We start from the raw sequence: 26,156 nt of genomic DNA, 5'->3' as shown, positions 1-26,156 counted from the left end.
CACAGCTATTCAATGGGAGCTGTCGAAGTCAGCCATCCACAATCTTGCTCCTCCTTTAATGAAACTTAATTTGCAATTAGTCACTGGCTTTGACAATTTTATTACGGACCCTAGGCATCAAAAAGCTATTCCGAATCAAACAGTTTCAAATGGAGCACCTCGCCACCATTAGAGCATTTAAATTGCATCAGATGTGGCAATAAATGTGAATTGTTGCTCCCAGCTTGATGACAGAAGACACCATTTGTTTTTTTGCCACCTTCATCCCTACCCTGTTTAGAATTCCATGCAGGCATGGGCAAATTGGTCCTACCACCGATTCAGCATTGTCACAATGCTTTTGCTCTTTTAATTCACCAATAAATAAATAAAAATGTAAGTTCTGGAGAGCGACGAGTGTTTGTTTATCTGTTTAACGTGCCATTGTTCTTTTGTTTGTTTTTTGAGCAATTAATTTTTTTAAGGTTAACCACAAAACGGATAACACCTGAACCTTATTTGAACAAGAGAGTTCATAGAACACTTTACCCCAGTCTTGAGAGAAAAAAGGACATGGGTGGGTCTACGAGCAGGAAATTTGATTGGTATAAATGATGTAAAATGCCATAATATTTGTCCAGGTAATGCAACACTGGAGGTTTTTGAAAGTGCCTAGAGGCTGATTTGCGTTCCATTGAAATAAAATAAAGATATTAAAGGTTAGAGGAAAAAAATACTGGAAGTTTACCGCCGTTGATGCAGCATATTTAACACCACCTCATTTAACACATTACATTAGGTATTGATGCCTGTTGTTTGTGTCCTTTATGAAGTTTCCTCATTGGAATGATTTTCAATTTTGTTTGACAGTCACACAGGCAGACAGACTAAAACAATAGGAGTAATACCCATGAGCACTCAATCTTTCGTACATTCATGGGTGATGAAGGTTATGGTCAAGTTACATCAAAATTGTGTGTGTAGTTTCTGAGAAGAGAGAAAATACCTATTTTGGGGGGCAACCCCTCCCCCTGCACCCCATAGACTCCCTTAGACCTCGATTTTTTTTTTTTAATGCCGTGAACAAACTTTGCTAGATCACGGGTGATGAAGGTTGCGGTCGAGTTTCATCAAAATTGTGTGTGTAGTTTCAGAGAAAAAACCTTTCTTTTGGGGGGGGGTCAAACCTGAACCCACTTTGACTCCTGGTAGACCCCCTTAGATCCCGATATTTTTAATGCCGTGAACAAACTTGAGTTGCAACATACCAAATATCATTTTAGCTAAGTTTTGTCACAATCCCCTCAGCAGTTTCGGAGAAGTTGTAAGTGTTTACGGGAGGACGGACTGACGACGCGCCATCGCATAAGCTCCCCGGAACTACGTTCCAGGTGAGCTATCATAAAATGACGTTTGTAGACAGACAGACAAAGTGAACTAATACGGGACTTTTGAAATGACGTATGAATGTCAAATGAGGCCTTTTACACATGCACTGTGTATGTGTTCACACTGATTCAATTCGGCTCACCGGGCACTTTTATCCTGTTGTTGCAAGCACGAAATCTGTAATTCAAGTCGTCTTTTTAACATAATTTCAAAAATATACATTTTTATAACGGACCTCAAATCCCATACACCGACCACTCCCACCCACCCCACCCCGTCCCACGTCTTCCCCCCCCCCAAGCATGATTAATCGTAAAAATAATTTTTAACTTACCTTATGCATCGACACATCCCAGATATGACTTTCCCTCACTGACATGGATAATCGGGTGGAACACGCCGTCCACATCCAATCCACAGGCCTTGCACCCGACCACGTCCTCGGCAGTTTGCAGGATGGGAGCTGCAAGCTATCAGGTTCTTTGGCGAGTTCAGAAAATTTTTCAACTCTTTCTTTGTACAGAAGCACACCCCTTTCTCGTAGATACGCTTCCATGTATTTTTGGCATCGTTTAGAAGCTTTGTGAGCCATTTTAGGTGATAATCCTCATCTTGCACAAACAGTATACTTTATGTTGCCTTGAACACCGCCGTTCGCCAGGGTTTCTGCACATGCGCACCGAGCATTCTGGGGCGGATTGTGTCATTTTGAAAGTCCCATATTGCTTAACCCCACTTTTCACTACGCATGCATTCACGAGGCAGTTATAATATTTCGTAATGAGCTCAATTAACGTTATAGATTTCTGAGCTAGTCCTTCGGGTGCCTTGTAATAACTTCCTTCATTGAGACACATTGAACTCGACAGCCCAAGCTGCAGACATGCATAACTGTAGAACATACCGTGAGCAAAGCTAAATGGGTTCAGTGTGTCCGCAGCTCTCTTTGTGACGTCCAAGTGGAAATTGCATGCTGAAAAATGCAGGCCAGCTCGTTGATTGCGTGCTGGGGCTGTGACCCATTTTTGTTTTGGCTTCTACTATCAGACAGAATTAACTAATTCTGAGAACAAACCTGCTGTTCTGGTGATGAAGTGCCGACAGGGGGAGCTGCATCTTGAACCGTGAAACGACTCCCTGATAGAGATGGTAAAAAATAAATAAGTAAAAGCAACCTTTGCGAGAGACAGGATCAGGCATCGAGCCAAATGTCCCTGAAAAACAAAGGCGTGGAATGAGTCTTCCCAATGTGCAGATCATAAAATGGCAACATCTGGTATGGGACATCGACTCACCTGTAGCTTAACAGACGTAATGAAATGCATGGGGGAAATGGACGACATCCGATGGGGGAAAACCTTCAATTATCTTGTGCTTCAAGCTGGGTTGCATAATACGACAGCTGCACGCATTTACAGCTTTGCGCAGAGGAGCTTCTCCTGTCTCCACTTGCCCATTCTGGAATACAATGTGATACCTTGAGACAATAAGGCCAAGTTGCCATAACAGATATTGCAAGGCTCTTATAATTACGAGATGAGACAGATCAAAAGCCACTGTTTTTTTTTTTTAATATCCAGTTTTAATTTCCTTCTGACAATCTGACTGATGCACACTAGAGTAGACCAAGGGAGTTTCTCAATTGAAAAAAAAAATGCAAATACCTTTCTGCCATCCTCATTATCACCTCTCATGCTCTCAGACTTTCTTCACTTGTCCTTGGAACATAGACCCTCAAAGTCTCAGGTCTACCTGATCACAGCTCCCTATACCTGTCTACGAACGTGGAGGAAGTGAATGTGCAACGAGAACAACACTCGGTAAAGCATATACCTCTGCCAGGCTGAATAGTTTAAATTTTGTATCCCACTGTTAGGTCTGATCTGAATCCGGACCTTAGCCAAAATCGAATCGGCTTGTTCTTGTCGCTTATCCAACTCATCCACCTAGCTTTGTCATAACTCGTCCACAACTTTTTGAGATATCGTGCTATACAAAGTTTTTGGCCCTATCTCACAATGGTGAACAATCGCTTTTAAAATTCCAGTATCTGGATACGGATTGCGATGCTCACCAATCTCATCAATTTATCCTTGATTCGATTTTGGTGAAGATCCAAATGCACATCTGGATATGAGATTTCTTTAATTTTTAAGTGATTCTTCATCATGGAGAGATGGGGGCTAAAAACGACATTGCATGATACCTCAAAAAGTTGTGGACGGTTTCGGATTAAACTTAGTGGACATGTTGGGGGTGTGACAAGGAATACTTTATTCGATTGTGGTGAAGAGTCAAATCCGGATCCGGATCCGGATCCGAGAATTATTTGAAAGCGATTCTTCACCATTGAGAGATAGGGCCAAAAACGATGTATCACATGACATCTCAAAAAGTTGTGGACGAGTTATGACAAAAGTAAGGTGGATGAGTTAGTTAGGTGACAAGAACAAGCGGATTCGATTTTGGCTAAGGTCTGGATTCAGATCCGATCTATGAGTGAGATTCAGAAATGTAAACTCTTCAGCCTGGTGGAGGTATGGGCTCTACCAAATGCAGTTCTAGTTACCTCTGGACCGAAGGTGAAGTCGGTTATGTTTTCACCCCTACCTGTCTGTTTGTTTATCTACAGGATATTTCAAGAAGTTGTGGACAGATCTGGATAAAATTTGGTGGGCAGCTTGGGTGTGTGACAAGGACGAAGTGATTATATTTTGGTGAAGATCTGGATCCGACTCAGAGAATATTTTAAGTGATTCTTTACCATTGAGCGAAAGGGCTAAACTAATATATAGCACGATATCTTAAAAAGTTTGGGACGCATTTGGATGAAACTTGGTGGACAGGTCGAGTGTGTGACCACGACAAAATGATTCACTTTTGGTGAAGATCCGAATTCGAATCTGGAAACGAGAATTATTTAATTTTGAAAGTGATTCTTCACCATTGAGAGGAGGAGGAGGAGGAGGAGATTGGGACCATACTCTGTGCAGAGCATTGGTGCTGCTTTAGCAGTCTCCTTGGCTATTGGGCACAATCCTGGACGGGTCGTCACTCCGACAGAATATACCAGCAAGCTGGCACTCATTTTGCCGACCTCGGAAGGATGACAGGCCGAGTTAACCCCACCTGGTATTAATTCAACAGCTGAGCGGGATTTGAACTCAGGACCCTAGGATCCAAAGTCTGCCACCCTGACCATCAAGCCAACACCAGGCATGCCGTTGAGAGATAGGGTCACAAACGATATGAAGCATGATATTTCAAAAATTTATTGGGCCTGATATGTTCTCGCGGATCAGGCATTATGTGGCGGAGGTATGTGCTCCACTGAGTGCCCTTCTAGTTTTTTCATGGAATCTTTAATGTCCACAAGATTGTATATGGGACACCTGGCATCGATCCCTCTCTAAAAATCGACCTGCTTCAAATGCAGCACCTTATTCTGATGTAGCACCAGAATGGCAGTTTAATTCAGAGTTGATTCCAATGGTGAAGAAACTTATTTTGAGTTGTTTATGGTGAAACTTATTTATATATGAATATAAAGCACTCAAAACAACAAGAACTATCTGAAGTTGAGAATGTTCTTTAGATTCTTAACAGTGGGATCAGAACGTCCCTACTGAGGATACAAGACAACAGTGAACAATGAAAAGAAAGCTTTCCAATTGCCATAAGCTGATTATCACATCTGCATGACTGTGGTACATCCTTGACCTGGCCAGACCATGAGAAAATGCACTCTGGCATGCTGTAATGTCGGTGGGGGCAAGCCCAGACCAGATGGCCACCAGCATGATTGTACAGAATATGCCATCAGAAGAATGCGATGAGGTCACACAAGGTATCACACATCTACTGGAGTACATACAGTGGTCACCTTCTAATATGTCAGCTCTCTGCTTTACCATAATATGGTGATGTAGCCATTATACCTTCCGAGCCTCCATGCTCGGAACCCACAAACGTCCAGATTTTATTCGTGTTGGAGAGTGATCACCAAACGTTGACATAATTATCAGACTTCACAATTATCGAGCACACACACACACACACACACACACCAAGTATGCACATTAGCTGCACATAAAACGGACAATCATGAATGATGCACATGGAGCACGTGACAGGCAAACTATATATCATGAAACACTAATTGTTAGAAATGATCCACGACTCGTCGATTTTCTACAAAGGACACACTTTCCCTGCTTGCACAAAGGACCAGGGCGAGGTGCTCACACGGACAGGCGCCATAACAGAAGAGCGCACGAGAGGGTCCATAATCAGCTTCATTCACCTGAGTCCCCTGCATGGAAATGAGCTACTTTGAATTGCACCTGAAGGGTGGAAAATGATTTGCATTTTTTCACCCCCTTTCCCTCCCCATCAAGTCCCCTTCACCATGACCCATCCTACAAAGAATTGCCAGACTCACAAATTCAATTTTACATTGATATTGGGACAACCACATCTCACGAGTGAAATCCTGAAATATTGATGAGGTTTGGACGTTTGTTTAAACCCAGGGCTCCTGCTGAGACATTGCCAGTGTTTAACCTTCCCTGCAAGCCTGCCAGGCTGATGCTGTGCTACTATACATATATGCAGAGCTGGGAACACCAGAGGAAGGGAATGCGTGAATGGGGCATTAACGGTGAGATAGCAAGGTGACTGCCTGACAGATATGCCTCTAAAATCGCACTTATGTTGCCAGACAGGTACAATTGTTTCAAGGGTTTATGGAACCAGGTGTTTCTTTGTATTTCTGTGAAATATGCCCAGTTAGCTGAACACAAAGTTCCTGTTGTTTCTGAAGTTGATGCTTTAAATTAGCCTCGACGACACAAATACAATCAATACCTTGCTATCAATAGGGCTGAACTGGAAGTAGTGGTAAATCAAGGTTCGAAACACAACGTTTACACTGACTTGCAGGTGACATGGTGGGTTTGTCTCAACCCACCCACCCCCCAAACCCCTACCCCTCCTTTACAAGCTCTGAATGCCTTTCTCCACCGATTAAACAAGGTCGAAGGCCGTGGATAAGGATCGATTTTAAAGGTTTTTCAAGCAGTGAACTGAGAGTACTCTCAGGCTTTGAGTGCTGAAAACACATAGCAGAGTGAGAGAGGGGGGGGAACAAAACAACCATCCATCATTCTCAACATCTTGCACCATACACACTTGGGTATAAATATTGTTTGTGGTTATAATAAAGTGTTCCATTTCTTGTTGCTGTAATCTGGAAAAGTCTTTTTGCACAAACCCTCTTATCTCCAGTGTCTAAGGTTGAGTTTCCTACCACGACGACTCATACTGCTTCTCGAATGGTACCAATTATTCCTATCTTCTTGTGGAGTCAGCCGGGGAAAACTTTTGACAGAAGTCTTTTTAGAACCAGCTGACCAGGTGTGATACTTGACGAAAGGTGGCAGGAATCAGAAAATTAGACAAAATGCCTGCGATAACTCGCATAATCTAAGCAATAGATACGAAGGGATCTTCATAGTCCATCAACTAATGCTAGCAGATGGGACACTCAGTTTAACGTCCATTCGAGGGACGGCACACATATTGATGCCTCGCCTTAATAGCAATATCCCAAGATGACAGTTTATAGCTGGGTAGAGATTTGAACTCAGGTTGGACATTTCAGAGGTGAGGGCATGTACCTCTAGGCTGTCCTATCAGCCATTTTCATGTACAATACATGTAAATGATATAAAAATAAATATACGATCCGACAATGTACAAATCGATATGGAGTTTGAACTCAGTGTTCAGAGCACCAAGAGGCTAGGGCTTGGTTGGGAAAGCCAAACAATAAAAGTAGTCTCATTGAGTTACAGGTCTAAGTTTCATTTGATCAGTTTATACTCTTAAATGGATGATTCAGAAGCGAGATTGCTGCAAGATTGTCTTGTGACATTTAATACCTCCTTGTGCAAAAGTGGACTTCATTTCATTATCGGTTGATTATGTATTTGACACAGCAATGTTGAACTTTTCTAAATACAGTTCTGATCCCTCTTCAAGACCACATTACTGTAGTAAACACTTTTGTCAGTGGTGGAACCAAAACGTAGGAATGTCCATGCATAGTCCATCTCTTGTACAATGGTGAGTAGTAAATAAAAACATCATAACACCACCCATTTATACTGCTTGTGGACGCTGTCGTCCTCCGGAACAGAATACCCTTTTTGGCCCACCTTTGGTGGGCAATGTGCCCATTGTGCAATAAACAGCTACAGCTATAACCAGGGACTACAGAAACATGGAGCCTTCATTTATTTCTGTGTTCTGTTATCATAAACCTAATAAGCAAATCATTATTCAATCGTAGAGGTTGTGTCGACATCACACATAAATTCAATCTTTTCACTTTGAGGTATACATTTCGTTCACCGTGCATCAGATAATATTATTAGATAATGGTTGGACATCTCCATGTTTCTTTAGCAAAAATAGAATTTTTTTTAAATCCCCCATTGTAGGCCTCCCTCACCAACTGTCTCATAAATCACCTTTCCCTCCCATCCCCCTTTAATACACCAATCTCCTTCCAACCACCTCTTCATTTTTCCCAACCCTCCTCACCAGCTCCCCTTCCTTCCCTTCCTGGTGTTAATGCCAGCTTGCCAAAAATTAATGTGAACAATGCACACTGCTTCTTTTTGGATCAAAGTCCATGAGAGACATCAACTATCCACCGTACGGGCTGGAAGGATGGCCTAGAGGTACGCACACTCACCTCAAAGCTGTCTAGCCTGGGTTTGAAACCCAACCCAGCTGTGAATGTCATCCCAGTGTTTCACAGGCTGAGTGATTCATCAATGTGTGTGCCGTCCCTTGGATGGATGTTAAATGGATGTACCGTCTGCCAACATTAGTTGGTAGATATAAGAGATCCCATGGTGTCCTTCGTGAAGAGAGGGTGAGCTATTGCCGGCACCCTGGAACAAATTACAAATTCCTGCCATAACCAGCAGAGGACACTGCATAAATGGCACATCTGCACCCTCAACCAACAATGCTACTGTGCAGCATTGTGCTGCATACAAAAGAAGACGACGACTATCCTTCATCCTTCAATTCCTCTAAATTTTCTTTTTGTCCATTTAACACCCCACCCTTTGGGGCTCACAACTACAATGTATCGTTACGGTTCTAGGAACCGTACGTATACAACATACAGGTGTCCCAGGTCAGTTATGCCGTTAAGTATATGTGTAGACAGAACCCCCTCCTTGTGTGTCGTGGGACATCGAAGGGGTGCGTTGCGATGTTTTTTTAGTTAGGGTAATAAATCTTTATATCCCATCCTCCATTGCGATCCACGGTACCCGAGCGCTTGCAGCCTTCGGTTCGCTGGCAACAACGTACCACGGTCCACCTGTTGTCTCTGGAGGCTCGTTTTTCCGAGACAGAATCTTCACTGCCGCAGTTCCTATTCGGCTTCTCCAACTCTTTCTTGACGAGTCCACACACGTGGAGTGGGTGGGCCTCGCCGGTGCCTGGCCGAGGCCCCGCCAAGAAAGGGCGGACCCATGGGAGCCCCGTCCAATCAGGGCCGACAGTGACGTCAGTTTTGACCAAGGCCCCGCCCTGCTGAGGGAGGTCTATAAACCACGACACCATCCTCAGTCTTGAGTTATTTGGGGGTCGTTTGTTGAGTTATTTGGGGGCCGTTTGTTCTGTGCTTGGAGGCCGGAGTTGGTTGGAAAACTAAGGAATGCCCGCTGCTTGGCGCCGCTCACGTCTCACCCTGGCGACTGGTCCCGGCCCACTCAAGCTCCTCCATGGATCAGAACTCCACACGGGCGCTGTGGACCTGACTGTACGACTGTTGGCAGGTGCCGCACCACGGAGAATTCCTTTCCCCGAAACCCAGGTACTCGAAAGAACTGCAACCTCAGCCCGCCTCCTTCCCTGGCTGCAAATGTCCTTTGCCTTCAACTGAGTTTATTTTGTCCGAGTGTGTGTCTGAGTGTGTAGCGCCAGTCTAATAAGTAGAAACTCTATAAGTGTTTTCGATCATTGTAAATCTTGCTAGTATAATTTCCGCGTAAGTCTGCTCTGTGTCTGCTTTGTAAGTTGCTGTAAATTGTCGCACTACATCTTCTTTCTTTCCCCTGCATAACACCCCAATAAACCTGTTTCTGGGCCACATAAATTTCCTCGTTTATTATAAATAAATTATTATACAAATGTTCCCAGTTCGTTTCCGTCCTTTCCTTCATTGGTCCAGCATGGTTCGGATCTGAGTTTTAGCCGGGTCTTTGTTCCCGTTAATCTGCTCATCGTTGCCGGCACGGCTTTGGCAGTTCCACTCGACTGCACCCGAACCGGAGTAGGTAGTCTGTAGTTGGAACTCTACCAAAGTCGGTAGAGTGACCCGGTTCGAGCAAGACGTGCCAAGGGCGTGGTTCCCCAGTAGACGACACCGTGTAGTTAATTAGGTAAATTGGTTCGAGACAAAAAGACCCTATGCTACGCAGTGGAGGTATTGGCGTCCACGGTCGGTTAAGCGACCCGCCGCCTCTGGAGTTATCCGTGAGCGATGGCCTACAATTCCGGGAGTCTGGTGGGAGATGACGTAACCCTCCCACCTAGCGGTCGTTCTCGCCACCGGACCCCCGGTCCACAAAAGTATTCTTTTCATCTTTCTCAACAATACATCTGATACTTATATTTCCCCTACAAGCACATCAAATGCTTCAACATTTCAGGTAGCAATACCCCTTTCACAAGCTTGGCATTAATTATCTGTAAAAGACATCAGTTATTGTAGCAACTCCTCTTCCGGTTCTGGGTTTGAGCAGACAGCTGCTTTTCTCAGGGGTCTCTGCTGATTTTCTCAAAGTTAAGTTTCTGGTCATTAAATGTCACGTAAAACTGTATATTTTCTCACCTACATGTTTACTGTGTGTTCCTAGTTTTGTTTTGTTTCAAAAATCATGCTATTTTGTGAGTTTTCATCGACCTTGTCTTATTGGGTTCCTTGAGGCCTACCCGTCCTTCCCGTCTCGGTGTATGATCGATTTTATTTGTATTCTCTCCCTATTACCACCAATTCCTATTTTCCCGACTTGTTTTTTTTTCAAATTTCAGTGCCAATTCACCCCTCTCACAGCAACCATCAAATTCTTCCCCCTCCAAGCTTCCATTTCACCTTTCTCAAAAACTCCCCCCACCTTTCTCCCTCAACTCTCCCCACTCACCCTTCTCCCTCCATTCACCCCCTCACTCACCCTTCTCAAAGTTCCCCCCCTCCTCACATCCACAAAGCTGCCTCCTTCCCCTGCGCTCTCTCTTCCATCTCATCACTCCACCTCCTCAAATCCTCAACTGCCTTCTGCCCCCTCTCTTATTACTCCCCTCTGTACATTAACCCAGCACCACAGAACCTTTTATTTTCCTCATCCGGCCCCCTCCCCTAGCTCTTCTGCAATCCCCCACACTCTTTCAACAACTCTCCTTACGCCCCCCTCCTTCCTTATTCAACCCTCTTCCTCCCCTCCATCTTCATCAACAGTGTGGACCTCAAATGTCCAGAGCCTTCGGTCAAACCTGACAGATCTTTCCACACAGGTTGCCAATGACAAACCAGACAAAATCTGCCTAATAGAAACTTTTCTCCCTCAAGACATCTGACTGCCTGGTATCTCTCCCTGGTTACTCCCTCATCCGGTATGACAGACCTGAGCCTCATCCTGGTGGAGGAGTTGCTTTCTTCATCAAAAACTCCATTCTTCACTCTCCATGCACTGCCCTCACTCCCCCAGGAATACCTCTGGCTATGGCTTCCCCTCCACTCCCACCTCATGTTTATATGTGTGCTGTACCATCCACCAAACAGTGATGACTCCATACACCTCACTATCCAAAAACATGGGCCAACTCCTATCCTCTCATCAAAACTCTCTCTTCCTCATATGTGGTGACTTCAAATGTCATCATGCCAGTTGGCTAGGTGTGGGTACCTCTCTCCCTGCCATGGCACTTCAGCAAAAGACTTCTGCGACTCATTGGGACTGACTCAATCGGTCAACTTCCTGACTCGGATCTCAGCCAACGGTAATCCGTCTCTTCTGGATTTGATTTTGACAAATTTCCCCGAAAATATCTGCTGTTCTTCCTCGGCTCCAATCGGCTCCTCTGACCATGTTCTTGTCAAAGTGGACATCTCTCTGACTGTTATCAGAGAACCACCTCAGCGGCGTCGAGTCTGGCATTTCAATCAGGCCGATTGGCAGGAACTTCAAGCAGCCATCAAACTTAAAAAACTGGTCTCCCATCACTACTTTCTCCAACATCAACTCATCCTGGTAATTCTTTCAAAGAAACTTGCTCTCCCTCATGCACAGATTTATCCCCTCTTGTCTTCAATTGTAATACCCTTCCTCCCACCCATGAATCACTGAAGCTTGTGGTGAGGCAGTTGTCCTGAAACAACTTGCCTTTGCCTCATGGAAAGCAAATCCAACTGAGGGTAATCTCATTTCCTTCCACAAAGCTCATACCAAGTGTGTGTCTACCCTCAGGAGAGCCAGAAAACACCTTTATAATCTCAAGTCTAAACTCTCACACCTATCTCCCTCCTCCAAATTCTGGTGGCATTCTTTGAAATCTGTTTCTGGTGAATGTTCCCCCTCCATCCCCTCCCTTACCTCAAATGGCCGCACTGCTGACACCACAAATGAAAACGCTGAATGTCTAAAACTCGGTGTTTGCATCGAAATGTTGTGTCCGAAACTCATCGGTTTCTGTACCCAACTTACCCGGTCACACCCAGCTGTCCCTGGACTCTGTGTCCTTTTATTCTGACAAAATGGATAGCTTGCTGTCAAACCTCAACTGAGATTCTGCAACTGATCCAGATGGCATCAGCCCACGTGTCCTAAAAACCTGCTCCTCTGCTCTTGCTCACCCTCTCTCTGTTCTATTCACCCTCTCATTTGCTCAAGGTCATCTGCTATCTGCTTGGAAATGAGCAAACATTACCACTCTGCATAAAAAAGGTGCAAAAACAGATCTCTGCACCGACAGACCAATCAGCCTTCTCCCAAGTATCAGCAAGGTTATGGAATCCATCATCACTTCAGACATTAAATACTTCCTCTTCTCCAATGGCTTGATTTCCGATCATCAATTTGAATTCAGAGCAGGTCACTCTACCCTGGATATGCTGCTTCTGCTCTCCCAACAATGGATGGAGGTGCTCAATGCCAGACATGAAATCAGAGCTATGTCCCTGGACATGTCATGTGCTTTTGACACTGTCTGGCACCCTGCCCTGCTCACCAAACTCTCTTCCTCGGGTATCCAAGGCCATCTCAACTCATGGCTCACAGACTTCCTCTCCTGTCACAGCCAACGTGTAGCCCTAAATGGAGTTCTCTCATCCCCTCTTCCTGTCCAGGTTGGAGTTCCTCAAGGCAGCATTCTGGGTCCTGTTCTTTTTCTGGTTTTCATCAATGATCTCTCTGACTCTCTGGGAAAATCCTCTTTATCTCTTTGCAGATGACTCCACCCTCTGCTGTACCATCTGTCATCCCTCAGAATGGCAAGCAGCAGCTTCTTCGCTCACTGCTGATCTGGATAAAATTACAAACTGGTCCAACACGTGGAACATATCTTCCAATCCTGGCAAATCTCACGGTGTCTCTCCGAAATACCGTTTATCACCCCCCCTCCTCCCCACCCCAATCTACTTTCTCAACAATCCTCTGGAAGAACTCCTTTCATTCAAGCTTCTGGGTCTCACTATCTGCCATGATCTTTCCTGGGAAAGCCATATTTCCAACCTGGCCTCCAAATTCAGTCACCGACTGGGAATCCTCCATCGTGTAAAGTCCTTCCATGGCCCACCTGAACTCCTGACCACATACAAAGCTTTTGTGCACGACCTGATGGAGCATTCCTCTCCCCTTTGGGCTGGTGCTCTTGTCTCTCACCTTTCTTGGCTTCACGCTGTGGAAACCAAGGCATTTAGGATCATTGCTATCTCCCACGGTGAGGCTGAGTCTTTGAGCCTTTCACTCTCTCACTGCAGGTAAGTCAGTGGTCTTTCTGTCTTCTCCCGTCTCCTCTCTGCCCCCCCCCCCGCTCTGTCTGCGATATTTTCCCCAAATATTTCCACAGGGCGCTGAAGGTCCGCCAGCAACCCCTTCTGGTGAAACTACCAAAATCACAAATCACTGCTCACCTTCACTCTTTCATTCCTCTTTTTTCCCGCCATTAGAATAAACTCCCTCACTCTCTTCATACCCATTCTTCCCTCCAGGCCTTCAAAAGTGCTGTTCACCACCACCTCTTATCTACCCCCATCCAAAACCATGATCTTTTTTAACCCCATTAATTCACCTCAAACCCACCTCCTCCAAATTCCCTGCTTTCCTTCCTGAAAGTCCCTGTAGTGTCCATCTTGAATACCACATGTTCCCCACCCCATCCCTCTCCCTTCCACAAATCTAATGTCTAGCTGTTCCCCACTGTTTTGTCCTTCCCTCTCCTACCCCTCTTGTCTCCTGCCCCCCTTGTTGTGCATTGTGTGTTAGCTCTTATACGAGCCTCGACAATGTGTACAAAAAAACAATAATGAAACCATTAATCGTCTAAGATATAAAGCTCCATCTAACCACCGACTCACTAACTGATTCACTGACTGACATTAAAGATCGGTACCTTCCGGTGACGTAGAAAGATGAAATTGTGCGTGCCGAAGGACATCGAAACCGTTGCACTAGGAAAACAAATCACAGAACCATCGGAAAACATCCGTAGATGAAAATAATATGGACTATGCAAAGCCTAGAAGCGAACGTAGAATTCTTCTTACATTCGCTTCTTAAATATATCAAATGAAACAGTCTTTTTGCTATGAAAAAATAAATATTACCTCAACATTACCTTCACAACAACAACTACACCGCCTAGAATAGGATCACATCTAAAAAAATAAATATTACCTCAGCATTACCTTCACAACAACAACTACACCGCCTAGAACAGGATCTCATCTAAAAAAATAAATATTACCTCAACATTACCTTCACAACAACAACTACACCGCCTAGAACAGGATCTCATCTGCAAAAATTAATATTACCTCAACATTACCTTCACAACAACAACTACACCGCCAAGAACAGGATCTCATCTGAAAAAAATATTTCCTCAACATTACCTTCACAACGACAACTACACCGCCTAGAACAGGATCTCATCTCAAAAAATTAATGCTAGATTGAACGTAGAATTCTTCTTACATTCGCTTCTGACTTTACCTATAACTTGTTCACAACTGTATACGCAATTTCCGGTTACTTCGGCCTGGATTCGGGATCAGCGATCAAATAACGCAAATCACGATTAAAAATTATTTTTTGATGATGTGGGAGATATCTTTATTAAAATCAGTGGAGGAAATATACACCATGTCTGATATTATTTGGGTCCTTCATGTCTCCGACGATGCCTTTATCTCCGGGCATGCATCATTCCCCATGATAAAAACCGGAAACAAAAAAAAAATGGAAGCAAAAGGGTCATAGCCAACGACACGGATTCCAAATTGCCAGGGGTATTGTGTTGTTGTGGTTGTTGTTTCCCATTCTCTCATGTGCACGCGTTAAGTATGAAGCTCACTGCGTTCGCTATAACTAAATGAAAAAAAATGTAAATAAATAAATGAAAAAAATAAAAGCAGGTGAGAGACCCGAGACAATGGGGAAACACTGTAATTTTGCATACCGATGGACATCGAAGCCGGTTCTCCAAGAAAAATCACAGAACCGTCGGAAAACATCCATAAATGAAAACATAAATAAATGAATAACATAAATGAAAATAAGTAAAAGAAAAAGTAAATGCAGGGGAGCGACCTGATACAATGGGGGAAGTATGGGTCATTATTGCTTACAATGTGCAAGCACACCCCGCTCGCAAAATTATACAATCTCAAATAATTCTGTGCTGCAGATAAAAACGTTCCAACCTATTAAACTATTATACTGTCAAACTCAAAAAGGACTCCAATCCCACATTCGTAATAATGTGCAAGGCACTTGTACAGAACCAATCAGTATTAATTAGAGTAAGCTGTGTTCAGTGTTCAATTCTCAACAACACAAAGATAAATGGAGGATTAAACAAATGAATGACCATTAATATTTGTCCTGTGTATAAAACTCCACTCTGTCACCCTAAGAATGATGTCGTAACAACAAATAACCTGTGCAATCAAAAACAATTAATGAAAAGTTTTTACAGTACCTTAACAAAATAGTTCAGGTGTGTTCATGTCCACCTGTTTTCCTTTAAGACCACTCTCCATGCAAAGTGACCCCTCACTCTCACTGATTTTGGTCTTCCATGAGCCATTCGTTTTGGACATTTGTCTAAAGCTCCTGGTACATAAATCACACACAGAGAAAGGAAATTAGTAGACGGTGAATGAAACATCATTTGGGATTTGAACCTGGGATCCCACCCAGTATCACAAGCTATGTGCTCAGATAGGAGAGCGAAACATTCCAGCCTTGACAAGGGTATATAAAGTGAATTGTTTTCATCATTCGCACTCTTTCTGCACAGAGGAAGCTGAAATAAACGTGTAGCTAGAAATGACTCGACAACTCCCCCCCCCCTCCTTCTTGAACTGTGCAATGCATTGTTGTTAGGGAAGGAAAGCAGACATCGCAGTTCCCAGCCCAAGCTATCCACAAACACACTATGGTCTCTATTCAGGCGCCATCGCAGGCTTCGGTCTAGCTCGAGTTCACCTCTGTAGCTCAACTGCCCTCTGTTTTGGCCGCCCTTCTTGGCCTCTATCCCCTGAGCCGGCGTCTATCAGGGTGTGTTTGGTCAGGCGTGAGTGTATAAGGACAGAGGCAGAGAGACGATAATGCCACAGGCTCCTCTGCCATAAGAAACGAACGCCATCTGCTTTGCACGAAGCAGGGGGAGGGTAGTTTGTGGGATGTGAGTGGCAATTGAAATTATCGCCATCTGTTCCCCGGACCCAATAGCTCCAGGCAACAGAGACCATGGCCTCACCAATGAGACCTTTACAGTCAGTCATACAGTGGTTCCCTTTCCAGTCACACCACTTCCTGGGCCAATCTATTTATTTCTATTTTCTCCTCTCTGTTTCTCCTCTCGACTAGACCTTTCAAAAGGCAGTTGTCCAAGAAAGCAAACTCTCAAAATGTCACATGCTATCAAAATCCAAACAGCATTCAAATTAATTATCTCTTTGCTCATTTTCTGTTTTCAGGATACATTCTATTTATTTTAACCCCTTGATGCTTCAGCAAGAAGACAAAGGTTCTCACCTGCCCTTAAACCCTTCTGTGCTTATCCTCACACTCTTCTGCTTTTATTCTTCATCTGCTTTCAGCAGAATTCCTCTGCTTCACATTATCCAGTCAAACTGCTTTTTTTCAACAGTGGATTAAGGGCTCATGGATGACCGGTACATTGAAAACATCAGTGTACTTTAACATGAATGACAAGAACATTTGTCGACGGACAAATCAACATGGTCGGTGCATGGCATTAGAACCTTGGAACCCGGCAACATGAGATACCCACCGAATGTGTTCAGATGGGAACACGAAACGGGACCAACTTGCTTTTTAAAAGTGTACACATAATTCATACCAGGGAACAATCGATATTGGATCTGTAAGTCTAAAAACTACAAAATTGTTCAAATCTACACGACTCCAATTCCATATAATTGGCCGGTACATGAATGGTCACCAACAGGCGGAACAATGTCATCGCTGCGATTTAGACGGAGCAACTTGTTCGTTCAGACTTAGCTGCACAACTATATAATTACATGCACATAAAAGCCTGTTACTCATAATAATATTTTTTTAAACGTGATTGGAACCATGTGATTTGGTCATATGAATATCTTTCATTACCATTGTTGTTGTGTGTCATGGGTTCCCATAAGCTACTAATCTTGGTAGTTGTGTGTGATAGGTCACCGTTATTCTCCACCTTTGTTCGTTGCCCATCATCTGTTTTTATTCACAATGATTGGTCTCCAATTTCTTGATATCTGTTGCATTTTAAAAGTGATCACTCCCACTCCCCACAAACGTTTTCTCCGAAAACAAAGGCGGCATCTACATATTGCATATGTTTGACCCTTCTGTCCAAGCATCAGATTTTAAAAAGCAAAAACGATTATTATTACTTCCGCAACCGAAGGTGGACATAGGTTATGTTTTCACCCCTGTTTGTCTGTCTGCCTTCTGAAAGCAGGATATCTCAAAAAGTTAAGGATGGATTCGGATGAAACTTGGTGGACAGGTTGGGTGTGTGACAAGTATGAAGTGATTAGACTGTTGAGGATCCCAATCTGGATCAAGATACTAGAATTATTAAAGTGATTCTTCACTATTGAGAGATAGGCCGAAAATGATATGCACTATAACATGATATCTCAAAAGGATATGGATGGATTCAGATGAAAGTTGGTGAACATGTTGGGTGTGTGACAAGGACAAATTGATTCGATTTTGGTGAAGATCCAGATCCTAATACGAGAATTTTAAAAATGATTCTTCACAAGTGAGAGAGTGCCAAAAACGATATATAGCACGATATCTCAAAAGGTTATGGACGGGTTGTTACAAAACGTGGTGAATGAGTTGTGTAGGTGACAAGAACTCGCTGATTAGATCTCCATTAAGAGCCAGCCTATCAGTGGGATACAAAATGTAAACTGTTCAGCCTGGCGAAGGTATGTACTCTACCGATTGCCATTCTAGTTATTATTATTATTATTATTATTATGACTAGCAGAGTACCCACCCTTCGGGTGATTTGTTTCACGCTTGGAACACCTTCTTCTGACATCCCTTTGTTTGAGCAGTGTATAGGCAACAGACCTCTGCTTCAATCGCTCCCAAAAATAAAAATAATCCGGGTTACGTACATGAAGCAAAAAGATGCGTACTGCTTATGTGCATAAACAATGCATCGTGGTTATGTAGCTCAGATAATCGCAATTACACTGGGCCATAAGCTGACACCAGAGGCCTGAAGCCTGAGGCGTATACGTTACATTGCCTTCACAAGGCCCATGACACCTACTACCTATTCGGTCCAACCTTTCGATATTTTTTTTTTCGATACATCCTTTTCACTGTCGCTTCGGTTGTTTTACACTTAACGGAAAACTTAAAGGGTGGGCATGGCAATTGTAAACATGACTCTTCTGCAAATATTGTTGGCTCACCATAGCAGCAAAATGGTGGACGTATGATTGTTTTTTCAGATTATAATTGTGGGTGGCATCAGGTCAGCTGTCCAACCAATGGATATAGAGTGGACACACATACAAACACTTGCTCCATTATATATAGAAAATTTTTACAAAGATTATTACAATATTTCTTTGGGAATATGTGACAAAGTTGCAACGTCACTGCCATACCAACTCAGCAGTCAGAGAACCACGAATACAATTCATAAATCCCACGCACTTGGACGTGCGCCCCCACCAATCAACTATACCCATAAGGTCAGGTACTTAAATGAAAAAAAAAAACAGATGCCACTTTTTATTTATTTATTTTACAACAAACAGATGGAGAGAATTGGGAGAAGTAGGATTATCTAGCCTTAATCGCTTCATGTTGGAGCTGGTCTCATGACGGCTGACAGTTTATGATCGTGAAAGTGTGAGGGGCACGTTTTAAATGTAATCCAGCACAATATTGCTCTGGTGTCAATGATGATATTTCAGGTAATCAGGTATCGATGATGATATTTCAGGTCATGTCCAAATTCTTCCCTTACTCTCCATTTAACAGAGTTGCCAATAACCGATGATGCTCTTGACAAGTTCATTGAGGGTGCACATCTGAGCCATCACATTTACTTCCTGGAGACATAGTGTGATATGTTTACCATGAAAGTTGGTAACACAATGAGGAACAGCATCACAAAGGCATTAAGCCAGCCGTTTTGTCCACAAAATCACGTCAATGTGAAAGATATTTCATTATCCCTTCCATAAAAGTTATTGTTTCAGCAGGTACCTCATCTACGTGCCACTGCGTTCAATAAATGTGGTTTGTAAGTTGACAATTCAAATGTCTTTGCTAAGTGAAAACAGAGTTGGAATTAATGGAAGACTTGCATCAACGATTCTATGAATAGTGTCCTCATGTGGCAGGGCAGTGGGGGAGATGGTGGAGGGTGATTTTGATGACTGATTGTGGTTTGAAGGACAGAAGGTCATGCCTTATATAATGTGATAAAGTGGAACTAATTTTCTATTCCATCTCTCCAGAATTGGCATTGGAGTGGGGAGTGAACCGCAAAGGGCAGCAGTACTAAGGAGAAGGATAAACATTGGAATTTGTAGATATTATGGCAGAGAGAGATCGAGAGAGGGCATTTCATGTCTTTTTCGTTTTCTTTTTTTTTCAGTGGAACGATGCTTGCCTTTGAGTTCTTCGATCCTGATTTAACCATTGAATCAGATACATCTAAATCCACTGTCTAGGTGCATTATGCACTGAGGATCACAGTTTACTTTGTAAGGGACATTAAGCCAGCTGGCCCATCTGCAAATTGGACATCCAAGATCTCACGAGATATCTTTCACTCTGACCAAATTTAGGAATTCTCTGTATGTGTCAATTATTGAATGCATGATCACTTTACTGCCTTCTGGGTATATAACTGCCATAGTGGTTTATGAGGCTTCATGAAGAATAAGCTTGTAATGTGAGATCTGAACAGATTGTAAGAGTGAGGTGGAAGAGGGTGGAATATTCAGTTCTCGAACAAATAAAGAAAACACAATAATTACTGTACAATATCAGGTGTCAACATTTTGTGATGGAGCAAAAAAAAGGGTTAAAAAGAGTCAGATTGTATAAATGGATTATATTTGTGTATCCTGCTAAACGATGACCTGATATTTCATGACCAGACTCGGTGGTGCAATGGTTGGAGCATCACTAAGTCTGGGAAGGTCGGTGGTTCGAATCTTAACAAAGACTTTATAAATTAGTAGGTGCTGCTTCCTTGCTTGACACTCAGCATTTATAAGGACAGAGCACAAACAACAATGTGAAGGCAATGGCAAACCTCCCAATATAGCCATTGCAAAGAGACTGCTTCGGCAGCACCAACCTTCTATATTAAAAAAGAAAACAAATTAAAATCAAAAATTTCATGAAGATATGACTTATCCATCACATTCCTAACTACTAATGTAGCTATTACTAACTAATTTATCACCACAATGATAACATATATCATCTGTTCAATGAGGAAGGGTTGTGATTATAGCTGAAGCCATGGTAATGTTTTTTTTAAAACCCTTGACATCCAACACTCCTACCTGTTTGCTATCCACCCACAGGCACCTGAGGAGGAGCACAAAGGAATAATTTCGCTTTCATGAGATGCCAACGCCATTCCTTTTCCAGCAGATGAAATCCACTCCGGATTTTCTATTCTTCCAGCTTTGAAGCTCGTGCTGGGTCTTTGGGTAAAATGGCCCGGCTTGCATAACCCGATGACAGCTGGTGCCTTTTGTGGAGACCTCGATTTTCCTATTTGCAGTGGGAACTGAGCCAAAGTATTGTCTCCAATCGAGCAGATTTTAGATTCACATTTGCGTGAAATAACAATTATATTCCAGCAACCATTGGGTTAACATACAATACATATATATATATATATATATATATATATATATATATATATATATATATATATATATATATTCCTTATCCACACCACTTTATATTTAAAAGATAAAACAATCAGCTGCACTCTCTAATCTGCAATCTTCATATTATCTTTCCCGAGAAGATGTTTGGAATATTATCATGATAAAGACCCTCGGAAAAGATTATAAATAGGATATGAATATGATGAAAATCCATTGTGGATGGAATAGTTGTTGTGTGGTCAGTAAAAATTTTGCTGAGTAAATGTATGGATTGAAGTAAGCCATAATAGAATAACTTTACTATCTATGTAAGTATATAGATACAACAGCAGGCTCACCTGAGATCACAAGGACTAAACAAAATAAGTCAGCCCAGCTATAAATTGTCACCATAGTGTTTTATAAGCAGGGTGAGGTATCAATGTGTGTCATTTGTCATTGCTCCGATGGATGTTCAACTGGTCTCCCATCTGCTAACATTAGTTGGTGGATTTTAAATATATTGTTCTTCTACATATAGCTTCCTCTTTCTACACCGTTCTCATTTATTTGTGTCCACTGACTGCTTGTTGATGTCATCTAGCTCTTCCATGAGCCTTGACTTTTATATACCTGTTAAAAGGTTAGGTTTTTTGGCTTGCTTTCCTTGTTACCCCACACATACGAAGCAAAAAGTGGGGTTAAGCAATTGATTCAATTTGTCTGTCTGTCTGTCTACATCTAATATGTAAAAGGAGGTCAGTCTTACTGTGCATGGGTGCATGCATGCGTGCCGATGCGCATACCTGCGTCCGTCCATCAACAATTGTCCTATAGGGGATACTACTAATCAAGCAGCATAGCAATATTCTAGTTTTGTATTTTTTATTAATTTTCTGAAATTTGTAAAATTTATTTTTCTCTTGGAATTTGTGGGTTACGATGTATAAATAAAGGTGGCAAAAAGACTGATTTAATGCAATTTAATTCCAGGTGGCTTTCTATAGGCACTGTATCTAATTCCATTTTAAACTTATATACCATTTCTGCTGCGACTACCTTTCCAAGAAGACCATTCCATTCATTAACTACTCTTTGAGTAGACCCCTGCCTTACTACCATCCCAACTCATTTCTTACACACTCTCAAGCTGTGGTCCCTGATTGTATCACTGTCTATTCTGTGGAAGAAAAAAACTCCTTTGCCCCTCCGATAAGGTTGTAGATGGGGTACATTAAAATGAGCTCCTTCCGATCGACTGACCGATCATCTGTCCATCTACTTTTGTGTACATGATATTTCAAAAACCGTTGAACGTTTAGCTTTCATATTGCAGACATCTATTCCTCATGACATTATCTTAAACCAATTACATCACGGCTGTGATTGGTTAAAATCTGTCATCATGGCAACCGTCTTGGTAACTTGGCTTGTGTACATGATATTCCAAATCCGTTCAAGATTTAGCATTCATATTACACTGATCTATTCCACATACCACTCAAAAAGCAGTGGACTTCGAGTAACAGCTCCTTGTTTTGTTTATATCCTTCATTATTTTAAATATGACTGGTGTTGTCTTAATGGTTCAGGTGGTGGGCTTGGGATCCTAGAATCCTGAGTTCAAATCCCACTCGGCTGTTGAATACCAGGTGGGGTTGACTCTGTCTGTCATCCTTCTGAGGTTGGCAAAATGAGTACCGGCTTTCTGGTATCCTGTATCGGAGTGGCGACCCGTCCAGGATTGTGTCCAATAGCCACGGAGACTGCTTAGGCAGCACCGATGCTCTGCACAGAGTATGGTCCCAATGGATGGATGGATGGATTACTTTAAATATCTGTCATATATCCCTTTGTAACTGACTCCTTTCCAATGTAGTATAAAGTCCTGTCTTCGTCAGCTGCTCCTTGTAGCGAAGTCTAGCTCGTCCTTGAATGAATCTACCTGCCCTACACTGAACCCTCTTGATGGCAGCTATGTCCTTCCTTTGATGTGGTGACCAAAACTGAAAACAACATTGTAATTGAGGCCTCACTAGATTACTGTACAGTATTAACACTACTTCTTTTGATTTATAATTTATCCCCCTACGAATACAACCTAGAACCTGGTTTGCTTTATGTATAGCTTCCTGGCCCTGTGCTGTCTGCTCTTCTATATTACTACCTGCAGATCCTTATTCTGTCTGATACATTCTAAGACTGCCCCTTGCATCCTGTAATCTCTATTTTCATGATTCTTACTTATCCCTGGAAACTTGCATTTCTTTATGTTAAACTGCATTTGCCAATCTTTTGCACAATCTATGAAAGTATATTGACTTTCCTGAATCTGATCATCCTCCCTTCTCCATGCAACTACCTACATCCTAGCTTTGTGTCATCTCCAAATTTGGAAGCCATACTCTTAACCCTACTGTCTAAATCAAGTTCTAAATAATAATTGCCTCGTACTGGTACCTAAGGTACTTTATTTACAAACTCCCAACCTGACATACTCCCATTCCCAGCCACTCTTTGTCTATCACCAAGCCAATTTCTAATCCAGTTAGCTACTCTAACAACCACACCACAAGCCCTCACCATATTTTACAACCTCCTTTGTGGTACCTCATCAAATGCCTTCTGAAAGGCCAGATATATTACATCCAGTGCACTTCCCTCATTTACCCAATCAGAAACTGCATCAGAGATCTCCAATAAATTTGTTAAAGATTACCTTTCTTTAGTAAATCCAAGGTGATTGCCTTTAATTCGTTTAAGTTTATCTAAATGGTTCCCCATCAGATCCCGAATTAATGTCTTCAACATCTTCCACACAACAAAGTCAAAACTAAGACTTCTGTCGTTCCCCCAATTCTTCTCTGGATCCTTTCTTGAATAACGGATCAAAAAGAAGTGAGAAGGGTATAGAAAAACGTGTGAATCTATTGGCTGTGAGAAAAGTGTGGGGAGGGTAGGAGGGTGGGGGTAATGGGAGATCAATGCAACATAAAGCAAATTTAAAGCCATTAATAAATAATCATTTTTCTTCTAATTTCCATTCTCCTCCCATTGGTGTTCCCCTGGTGTGTTTATGCACAAGTGGCCCATAGGCCTTTGGCAAGACCACAGTCTCCTTTGTGAGAGATGTACTAGTTTTGTTGCAGTGCCATGCCTCCAACAGCAACCTTCTGGCTCGGTTTGGGGTGTCACCCAAAATGTTCGACATCCTCCCATAAGAGAATGTGGACCCTAAAGTATATAGGTCTGCAACAACCCAAACTCTTGCAAATCTCAACACTTTGTGAATTACTTGGGACACTCCTAGTTGGCACAAAGGGAACATGCAAAAACCCTTGTAGTTGTTCCTATGATCTGACCCTGTTCTTTGGGGCTGCCAAAATCATTTCCATTTTTGGGCATAAATGGACAGGATAACCATTAGCCTTCAACACACCTTGATTTCCCTCACCCCTCTCTTGCCTTCTAGTGTGTAATTCAAGTGCTCTTTTTTTGGAGTGTGCGAATAACAGCTCATTTGTGCTCCATAGGATGGCATGATCTAACAGAGGTAATTTTCAGTATGCATTGGTTTTCTGTACACTGCAAAGGTTCAAGACTCCTTTAGGCCTCCTTAGCTGGCAGGCAACTGATATTTTAAATTTCCAAGGAAGCTTCAATAAACCTTGACAAAGGCCCTGCTAATGAAGCTCTCCTGATTGATTTGCCAGAGAAACACTCGGTTTTACCCCACGCGCACGAAGAGAAAAGTGGGGTGAAGCAATTGGTTCACTTTATCTGTCTGCCTGTCTACAAATGTCAGTTTATGATTGAGGAACTACTTCATTTAAATTGAATGTTATATTTTGAACACTAATTCAAACATGAATCGGAAAACTAACCGGTAGTTTGGTAGTACTTTGGCTCTGAATTAGTCCCGATCGCACATGTGCAGAGAAGAGTGAGACAAAAAAAAATTATACTCTGTCTGCCTGTCTGGCAGTCAAACAAAATTGAAAATCATCCCAAACAGGAAAGTTACGTTTTTAAGGATGTTATAAAGGACACAAACAACAGGCATGAAGAACGAATGTAACATGTTGAAAGAAAAAAAAAAAGTTGGTGTGAAAGATGCTACAGCAACCGTAAATTATTTTTCCTATAACCTTTAAAATCTTAATTTTATTTCAATTGAATTATATGCTTGAACACTGTAGAACACAAATCGTCTTTTTAGCACTTTCAAAACCCTCCATTTTAGAGTACTTGGACAAAATATTACGGCATTTTACGTCATCACAACCAATCAAATTTGCCGCTCGCAGACCCACCAATGTCCTTGTTTCTCAAGACTGTGCGGGTAATGTATCCCATGAACTCTCCAGTTATTTTTGGTTCAACCTTCGATAAACCATTCTGAGACTATAACCTTCTTCATGAGGTTATTACTCTTCAAGTTTTCCAGGTAAACCTGCCCACCAGATTACAGCGTGCTTAGGATTACATAAATAATTAACACATTTGTGTTCACAAGCTCGCACAAGCATTGGAATCCTGGAATAACTAAACGGAAAGGTAAAGCTCAAGAGACAAATTTCAACCAACATTCTCCAGGGTCAACCATCTAACGATTGTGTCAAAACGACCCTTTTAGCTCGCATATCCATATGTGTTGTTCATCTGCTCCGAACATTACATGTTCCAGATGCAGAATGGACTTCGCATATTTAAAGCATTTAGCTTGTCCACCTCAGTGTTGGAGTCCAGACCTTCACGTTATATACGAGGCATGGAAATGCCCTCAAACCGTTTTCCTTTTGGTGTTTTTATTAACAATTTTTTTGCCTTCTTATATGATCAAGTTCATTGAGCCAACGCAATACACCTTCTAACCGTGAGCTTGGATCTCACCGCACATATCGATTTTTATGAGGTTAATCCATGCGTGAGTTGTATGAAGAGCTGACCAATGATGAATACACGAGTTTTATTTGCTTAATCCATTGAGTTGACTTAATTTATTGAATTACGGTAATATCTTGTCTTTCATGTGGTGCACGTCTAAAGTCCAAAGGCATCCATCATTGCAGAAAGGGTC

General features: G+C 42.4%; 1 long non-coding RNA gene across 2 annotated transcripts; it reads right to left on the bottom strand.

Annotated features, from left to right (window-relative positions):
• Window positions 1–1,772: 1,772 nt before the first annotated feature.
• On the bottom strand, window positions 1,773–18,120 carry LOC147026418 (uncharacterized). 2 transcript variants are annotated; one of them, XR_015057923.1, is made up of 4 exons: window positions 15,655–18,120; window positions 14,065–14,122; window positions 2,664–2,826; window positions 1,773–2,582 (listed from the first exon to the last, which is right to left on the bottom strand). It is a non-coding gene; the product is annotated as an uncharacterized LOC147026418 (long non-coding RNA). The 2 variants fall into 2 exon arrangements; XR_015057922.1 differs by having other exon boundaries at window positions 1,773–2,826.
• Between the last annotated feature and the right edge of the window lie 8,036 nt (window positions 18,121–26,156).

Source organism: Eptatretus burgeri, chromosome 5 (assembly GCF_056783735.1).
Source record: "Eptatretus burgeri isolate ZD-2024b chromosome 5, Ebu_testis_v1, whole genome shotgun sequence".
Lineage (NCBI taxonomy): Eukaryota > Metazoa > Chordata > Myxini > Myxiniformes > Myxinidae > Eptatretus > Eptatretus burgeri.
This window is presented reverse-complemented; position numbering and strand designations above follow the sequence as displayed.